The following is a 9586-nucleotide window of genomic DNA, read 5'->3' on the forward strand; positions in this document are numbered from 1 at the left end:
AAGGAAGAGCAGAACAAGCTCAGCTGGGATGAAGACAAGAGTGCCTCCCTTACCTGCCCAGTAACGTAGAAACCCCAAGGTCCTCATGAGACCCGGGCAGAAGCAGAGCAGGCAGAGCCTAGTGCCCCGTCTCAGGGGTGTGAAGAGTGGGGAAAGGCTGGTCCTGACAGCCTTGGGAGAAGTCATGGCACCTCTGTCCTTTAGTGCAAAGTTCCATGGTTTGTGTGTTGAGGACTCTTACAAGGTATTTTCATTGTCTGAAGAAATAAAATGGACCACCTCAGAACAATGGATGCTCCTTGAAGTCAAACGAGGTTAGAACATGGGCTTTTGTGAGAGTGGAATTTCCGAGCATCTGAACTGATCATCTCAAAGTGTATTTCAGGATATGTTTGCCCCATCCCATAAACAAACAAACAAACAAACAAACAAACAAAAATGATGAAAGTTCTTTTCTTCCTACCAGGTCTTCAAAGTTATAACTAGATTCTTTTCTTTTTGGTTATTTTTTTGTTTTTGTTTTTAAAAAATATATCTGAGTGAAAGATACAGAGCTCTAAGAATAGATCTAAATCTAAAAGATTTTTCATCCAAATCATCCCTTCATTTTTTTTTTTAAATCAGAGCAGCATTGAGTAATAAAATATTTGACCATATTGGTTTCTTAGCCCTCCAACAACATCCCTAAATGTTTCTGAGCTCTGAGCAGAGGTTTAAGAACACCTCCCTGGGCCCACATGTATCCCATCAAGACTTGGACCAGACAGGCAGAAAGAGCATCACCCATGAACATGTTCTAGTCATTCCGTATTTCTTCTCCTCTTCTTATGGCCTACTTCCCTCTTTTACACTAAATATAATTGACAGTGATGACATCCGATTACAGCATTTCCTTCCAAATATATTTGGAGCCCAGACAAGCAGGTTTCTTTAATTCTCTAATAGAGAATAATAATTTTTCTTTAATTTTTGTACTATCAAATAGCAATGTTACCAAAAAAAAAAACAAAAAAATAAAACAAGTTTGCCAGATTGTCTCTTGACAAAATACAGGACATGGAGGCTGGAAACCATCTTATGCTCTGTTCGTTTCCCTCATAGTGATTATATAAATTATCTCCTGGGTCTGGAAACACCAGTCATTATTTCAAAAGGATAGCTTTCCAGATCCATATGTGGAAGGACGAAGAAAATATTGTCTGTGGGAAACTGTCCAGAAGAATCATCAGCATACAAGATCATTCAGGGTCTGTGGCCCACGTGGATATGCACAGAAAATCTCGCTGGTACCTGGACAGCACTCACACACCCCATTCAAATGGGTGGTTGGGTGTCACTGTGCCCACTGTACTGATAGTGAAATTGAGGGTATCCTGTATCCAGGTTAATGTAAGCTGTTTAGAAATGGAGCTGAAGGGACTCACTCCTGGGGTATATCCTCATTAGTCAAATGGACCTTGAGCAAGATCGCAACCTGGTCTTCTTCTAGAGGAATGTTGCCATTGAGAAATCTTAAACTTGATTTAAAATAGAGCCTCCTAAACACGGTCCACCACCCTTTACCTCGTGTAGCTAATCTACTGCAAGGAGGGTGAGGGGGGCAAAAAAAAAAAAAAAACCATGGAAATAGGAAAGAAGGAATTTCCTGTCTTCTTGTCTTTTGGGCCTTCATGATTCAGTCACAACCTTCAAGCATTACACGTTATGTTTGCTCTGACCTGGTAGATTAATGACTTCTTCAGCTGCTAATGCAGTGATTTTTATCATTATTATTGTTTTAATTTCAAACAATGGGAGGCAAGGAAGAGGGTATTTACTGCAGCCATTCAGTGGAAACGTTTGGGTAAAACTACATTTGTAGTACCATAAACTAGCTTCCCAGTGCCATTTGAAACACTGCCAATTCGCTTATCGCTAACATTTCCCTGAAAAACAGAATTTCTTTTCCCTCCTTCTTCAGTCAGCTTGCCAGAAAGCATTATGTTGCCACAGCCAGCTACAGGATGGGATAGGAGAGAAGTGTGCATTAATTGTATTCTGAAGCCTGCCATAAATCCACTGCAGTGACTCTGGATGGAGAGATTAAACAGCATTCAAGAACATTTTCCAAAAAAGTACTCGAGTACACAATAATGGTTTGTGTGGGGCAGACAGATGACACAGGATGACTGTGATTTATGTTCACAGTTGGGTCATTTATGTCTCATGTTGGGTCACCGCTCCTCAAGGGGAGGAGTGGAGTCTTTCTCCTGTACTGCTCTCCACAGAAACTTGCTCAGGACTCTGTGTACAGCACATAGCTACGGGATGATACATGGTTTGATGGGCTAGACTGTGAGCTGGACTGCTTGAGGGACACCCAGAGAACACAGCAAATACTGAGGTTGGAAGAAAGTGACAAGGACTTGACAAGAAAGAGACTGAGACTGTGAGAGAAAACTGCAAATATTAGACTCAAGAGTTAGACAAATTTGCGGTGACCTCGCGAGCCCAGGTGGTGCTAGTGATAAAGAACCTGCCTGCCAAAATAGGAGACACAAGAGATGCAGGTTTGATCCCTGGGGCAATCTCCTGGAGGAGGGCACAGCAACCCACTCCAGTATTCTTGCCTGGAGAATACCATGGACAGAGGAGCTTGGCAGGCTGTGGTCCATAGGGTTGCAAGGAGTCAGACACAACTCAAGCGATTTAGCACACACACAGTTTATTGTTCAAACCGAGATACTTTTGTGAGGATAATAGGGCATTGTAAACATTATGCCAGGTCAGCAGGCATAAACTGGAACCATCCTGATAAATTATCATATGTGATCACCCCAACTGCAATGTTCTTTGGCAAAGGAACGTAATGCTGCAAAGAAAGCATATCCTTGAATTAATGAAACGCTCAGGAAGAGGTACTATATTAGTCTGCCACCATAACAAAGTACTGGCTTCCCTCATAGCTCAGTTGATAAGGGATCTGGCTGCAATGCAGGAGACCCTGGTTCAATTCCTGAGTTGGGAAGATCTGCTGGAGAAGGGATAGGCTACCCACTCCAGTATTCTTGGGGTTCCTTGTGGCTCACCTGGTAAAGAATCTGCCTGAAATACAGGGAGACCCGGGTTTGAGCCCTGGGTTAGGAAGATCCCCTGGAGAAGGGAAAGGCTACCCACTCCAGTATTCTGTCCTGGAGGACTTCACGGACCATATAGTTGATGGGGTCACAAAGAGTCAGATGCGACTTTCACATTCATAACAAAGTACTGCAGATCGGGTGGCTTAAACAACAGAAATTTATCTTCTCACAATTCTGGATGGTGGAAGCCTGAAATCAAAGTGTTGGCAGGGTCGGTTTCTTCTGTAGCCTCTGTCCTTGAATTGCAGATGGCCATCTACTTCATGCGTCTTCACGTGGCCTTTCCTCCATACCTGCCTTTGTCCAGATTTCCTCTTCTAAAAGGACACCAGTCATACTGGTAGGGCCCATCCTAATGAGCTCATTTTGCCTCAACTATCTCTTTAAGGATGTAATCACAAACATATCACATTGTAACCTATCAGGGGTTAGAACTTCACCATATGAATTGGGATTTGGATTGTACACAACTCAGTCCACAACCCATTCTGATTCCTAAACAAAACCCAAAGTTTTACAAAAACACTTTATACCTTCTCAGAATGCCCAGGCTCGTCAAGAGATCAAGAATCCAGGTTCTGAGATTCATAGAGTTACCAGGGAGAGATGACGGGAGGTGTGGTCACACTCATGACAGCACACAGATGAAGCAAAATTTCACAAAGAGTGATGTTTAAAATATGCAGTTGAGATACTATGTTGCTGCTGTACTAAGGCGCTTCAGTCGTGTCTGACTCTGTGCGACCCCGTAGAAGGCAGCCCACCAGGCTCCCCCGTCCCCGGGATTCTCCAGGCAAGAACACTGGAGTGGGTTGCCATTTCCTTCTCCAATGCATGAAAGTGAAAAGTGAAAGTGAAGTCACTCAGTCAGGTCCAACTGTTCGTGACCCCATGGACTGCAGCCTCCCAGGCTCCTCGGTCCATGGGATTTTCCAGGCCAGAGTACTGGAGTAGGGTGCCATTGCCTTCTCCATGATATACTATAGGCACTGACAAACTACTATGAATATCAGCCACCACAAAGCTAGAGCAGGGCCTGGATGCTATGAATATGTCCAGGGCTAACCTTTAGTGGGAGGGTTATGAGGGAGGCTTGAGGTAGGGTTAGTCCCCAGACAAAGGCTTGGAGAACTAGTGCAGCAGGGACTCGAGGAAACAGCTGTTAACTAACTAGGTAGAAGTGTTCTAATGTTTTAACAACCAGTGCATACACCTGTGATCACCAACTATCTATCAGCTGCTGTTAGAAGATGAGCAATTTGAGTCTTACCACTTATGAGCTCTGCAGTCTTGTCTTATAGCATCACCTCTTCAGGCATTAAGTTTACTGATCTCTGTGAAAGCTGCATGTCCACGAGGCTCAGGTACTTGAATACTACTGTCATGTCAGCAGTTTTTCCTTAGGTTTACTGGCACACACACACACGCACGCACACACACGCACACGCACGCACACACACAAAATCCCATCTTCCAAGGAGCACCTTGATATCAATTTCCTTTCACTTTCTTTTCACTTTCTTTCCCTGTTTTCCTTCCTATTTCTCAGAAACTATCTGGGAGTGTCACAGAGGGCTCCCACACAATCAGTGCCCAATGCTTTTGGCTTGACATTAGGAAGTTACCATCTGAAGGTAACCAGTTGATACCTTGAAGTTTTATTTGAGAATAAAACTCCAGAGACGTTTCCATGGACCAGGGAAAGTTTTCAGTCTCATTCAAAACCCACTTATGTGGATATTTAAGATCTTTTGCATGCATGCTAAGTCGCTTCCGTCATGTCCAACTCTTTGCAATGCTGTGGACTGTAGCCCACTAGGCTCCTCTGTCCATGGGAGTCTCCAGGCAAGAATATTGAGGTGGTTTGCCATGCCCTCCTCTAGAGGACCTTCCCCACCCAGGGATCGAACCCTCGTCTCTTAGGTCACCTGCATTGGCAGGCGGGTTCTTCACCACCAGTGCTACTTAGGAAGCCCTCAGGATCTTTCAGTGAGCAACAAATTGTGCACAAACAGTTTTGCATGTATCTAGATTGAACAGTGCCCAGTTCCCGGGAACTGGTCCTCTTGTGATCTGGGCACTGGATTTTCCAAATTTGAAAAGAAGAAACAAGTAAGGGATGGAGAAAGGGGCAAAGTATTAAAGGCAAGGCAGTAGTGAACTGTCAGTAACTCCCCAGCCTGGAAACAACTCATTGAGTAAATATTTTCATCACATCAAATTACGTCTCTCAGAAAATAATGATGGTCTATTCACCCTTTCTACTGTAACCCAAAATAACACAAAATGGGTGGGATAATCATTGTAGGAAAGTATTCCTGCGGTACCAGGGTTCCAAAACGAGACAGCAGAATCTCATACCTTTACAATGTTTAAAATCAGAGCATAGTGTCATCTATGGAGACAGAAAGATAAACAAATGACTTTCAAAGTTCCATTTAACTTTAGATGTAAAGATTAAAATGCATGAAAAATGTATGAAAGCCAAGAATTCTGTGTGAGGTTTTATGGGCAAGAAATGGGTATCAATGTTTAAAAAAAATTTTTTTTTAAAATACATTGATTTCTTCCTGAGATTTATTATAAAGCCATTTGCAGAAAATTCATGTTAAACCCCAGAACAGGAGATCATTTTATGTAGTAAATAACTCTAGCCATAGGTTAGACATGTGTCTCACCCCAGCTTGACAGAAGGATTGGGAACCCCCCACCCAAGCAAAGAGGATTATGCTGCATTGGAGCTAAACCTCAGAAGAAAATATTGCTGTGAGGGGCTTCATATTTTGCCTCTAATATGGGGGATGGAAAGCAGGGAAGATAATGACCACCAACAGCGTAAGGAAAATGTAACTAAATATGGCAGCCCCGAGAAGACAGATGAGTTATGGAATCCCAAAGCGCCCAGATTCACTTTAGAGTTTACAGGTGATGATTCCCTTTGATTCATGGTCGTGGTTCTTAAGGGCAAAAGAACTTAGTTAGCTGGAGAAGGGGATGCAAACAGAAAGAAAGCCTTCTCCAGCTGGGAAAACAAAAGATGTTTGGGATGATGTCGATGAAAGCTTTTTTAAAGTGAGAGGTACAGAGAGAGTGTAAGAGGAAGGCAGCTGGAGTGTTTCCAGATCCGCTAATGATGCGTGGTGCTGCTGACAAAGCAGTTCACCAACTGGTGCGAGAGACAGCTGCCTGGGGGACCTGCCCTTTCTCTTAGGGTTGGACCCTAAGAGTCCAGGTCGGGGGAGCCTTCACCGCTTGGTTCAGAGAGCTTTTTTCTTTTGCTCTAATTTAAATGCTTACCACTGGGACATACTTAAAGCTTAGCTTATTTTTTCCCCCCTTTTCAGACTTCATTTCCCTTAGCAAGTATTTGGTTTCTAAGATCAGAAATCAACAGGGGAGAGGACATTAGCCTGGGTTATAAAATGAAATGAAACGCCTTCACTTTTTCATCCACTTTTACCAAAATGCTTGGTTCTTTGCTCACAAGACTGAGAAAAACCCAACCTGGGTTTAAACTACTCACCCGTTTGGGAATCAATTGCCCATCCCAGGGACCCAGGGACCTGTGGGTCTTGGTAATTATGTCTGGTTGGGCCTGTGTGATCTGAAATGTAAAATACGGTGCATGACAACAAAATTCATTTTAGTCTCTTTTTTTCATGTTGTTTCTCCAACTGAAGCAAGATGACATGTGCCACAAAGCCATCATCTGTGATGGTCTTAGAATTTATAATTTCAAGTTGCAGATCCCACATCACCTTCTCCCCATCATCACTAATTGACCTCTAACTCCTCCTTACCCAATTTCAACACGGGGACTTCCCTGTCTCTGGAAGCAGTTCACTCTATCATCAGACTTTACTGTACGATGGACTCTAAATTTGACAAGGTTCTTTCCAGGTGACAGCAGTAAGGCCAATATGTTCGCCATCTAAACCCACACTGCAGATACTGCCCTCCTGTTTGTGACCATTATCTATAGCTAAGCTCTTCCCAGCCCATGGAGCTCTATAGAAAAACTATTCAGATTGTTTCAACTATTCAGTGTTGTTTGCAGTTTGGTTTCATTTCGTGATACAACCTTCCCTCTAGCACAGCTGACTAGCACAGCTGATTGAGTTTGGACATGGGGAAGAATATTCTCAAATGAAGGTTTTTACACATTGGAACAGTTAATACAGGGAGGAGTGGAGTGCAGGCAATGTCCTCAAAATGCCCTTCCAGTATTTAGAATAGAAGTAAATATTTTACCAACTCTAATGCCTTTGTAAGAGTGCTACACAAAGTCACACCTGAGACAAAAGAATGCACTGGTTGCTCTCTCTTCCGTGCAGTCAGGTACCTCTCAAATGATGGCAAGATGGTCCTAGAGATTATTTCATGTCTGGAGTCAGCACACTACGGCACATGAGCCAGATTTATTCCATTTCCTGTTTCTGTAAGCCCTATGAGCTAAGAATGGTGTTTACATCTGTTAACGGCTGAAAAAAAAAAAAGAAAGAATACTTTGTGACACATAAAAATTAAATTCAAATGTCAATGCCCATAAATAAACACAACTTAAAAGAAAACGATGTTCATCATTTATGTGTTTTCTGTGGTCAATTTCACATTCAACATTTCAACTTTCAGCACAGTGGGATAGTTGTGTCAGAGAGCATTAGGACTGTAGAAAGCCTAAAATACTATCTGTCTAGCCCTTAATGAAAAATATTTGCTGGCTCTTTCCATCTCGGGCGGCCACAGTGAGCGAAGCCACCACACTGACCATGTATCTATAATGTATGGTCATGCAGAACTGCTCCAGCTTCTCAATCAAGAGGAACGAGCAGACTTACAACACCAAAGAGGAACTAAAGAGCCTCTTGATGAAGGTGAAAGAGGAGAGTGAAAAAGCTGGCCTAAAAACTCAACATTCAAAAAATGAAAATCATGGCATCTAGTCCTATCACATCATGGCAAATAGATGGGGGAAAAGTGGAAACAGTGTCAGATTTAATTTTCTTGGGCTCCAAAATCAATGTGGACAGTGACTGCAGCCATGGAATTAAAAGACGTTTACTCCTTGGAAGAAAAGCAATGACAAACCTAAATAGTGTATTAAAAAGCAGAGACATCACTTTCCCAACAAAGGTCTGAATAGTCAAAGTTAAGGTTTTTCCAAAAACCAGTAGTAATGTATTGATGTGAGAGCTGAACCATAAAGAAGGCTGAGCATGAAAGAATTGATGTTTTCAAACCATGGTGCTGGAAAAGACTCTTGAGAGTCCCTTGGACTGCAAGGAGATCCAACCAATCCATCCTACAGGAAATCAGTCCTGAATATTCATTGGAAGGACTGATGCTGAAGCTGAAACTCCAATACTTTGGCCACCTGATGCGAAGAGCTTACTCATTGGAAAAGACTATTGCTGGGAAAGATTGAAGGCATGAGGAGAAGGGGATGACAGGATGAAATGGTTGGATAGAATCACTGGCTCAATGGACATAAGCTTGAGCAAGCTCTGGGAGATAGTGAAGGACAGGAAAGCCTGGCCTGTTGCAGTTCATGGGGTCACTGAGTGACTGAACAACAGCCCCAAACCCAATAACCTGAAGGCCTGCAACTCCTTCCACTATAATGGGCTCATTCACAGCAAGACTGTGGGCATGCAGCCGGCAGTCGATGGCAAAAGGGTCGTGATGGTGCCAGAGACCTGGCCAGCACAAACTGGTTACTTCCGACGTGCAAACCACCATGAGCAAGAATGCTCAGGTCACCTTTAGGAGCATCCGGCACATGATCTGGAAGAACAAGTACCACCCAGATTTGCGCATGGCCACCATCCCCAGAGCCAGAGCCATCCTGTGCCACCAGAAGTCTGTGATGGTGAAGAAGAAGCGGACCCACCCCATCAAGAAGCTCCTGAACCAACTATCCCCTCCTCAAAGCAATAAAGCTGTCAGCCGCTTTGTTTCTCAAATTTGTTCCTCAAATTAAAACAAAAAAACTTTGCTGATGACTGATACATGTCCTTCCCAAGTCTTCCTGATCATGTTCCTTGAACTTAACAGTCTGTTGCTTTGCCTGAATCTGTATTCTCTACTCAGTGTTTACAAAGCTCTCTGTACAACACCAGGCACATATTATTAAGCAGTAAGTACTTGATGAATGAATATAACCACCAATTTCATTAGAAGACAAATAGAATAGCATATCAGAAGCTCAAAAGATGAAAAGCCAATGGTACTTCTTGTTACAAACAGCTCAGCACCATTTTTCTTGGTGAATATGCAGTTTGAGCTGAAATGTCTGCCATTCTCTCTGTATAAGATCTACTGGTTCTAGACTCCCTGGCTTGTAATTACAAAGCAAAATCTTCTAATGCCAATAATAAGACCAACTTCTATACCTTTTAAGTGCAATCTTCTTGATTATAAGCAGCCACTGACTGAAGACTTCAATTAGAGAGGGAGATTTCTTAAAC

The 9586-nt window shown here is 42.9% G+C and overlaps 1 pseudogene; it reads left to right on the top strand.

Annotated features, from left to right (window-relative positions):
• Positions 1-7822: 7822 nt before the first annotated feature.
• Positions 7823-9099, top strand: LOC102271273 (large ribosomal subunit protein eL28-like; annotated as a pseudogene).
• Positions 9100-9586: the final 487 nt, after the last annotated feature.

This window comes from Bos mutus, chromosome 14, assembly GCF_027580195.1.
Source record: "Bos mutus isolate GX-2022 chromosome 14, NWIPB_WYAK_1.1, whole genome shotgun sequence".
NCBI classification, from domain to species: domain Eukaryota; kingdom Metazoa; phylum Chordata; class Mammalia; order Artiodactyla; family Bovidae; genus Bos; species Bos mutus.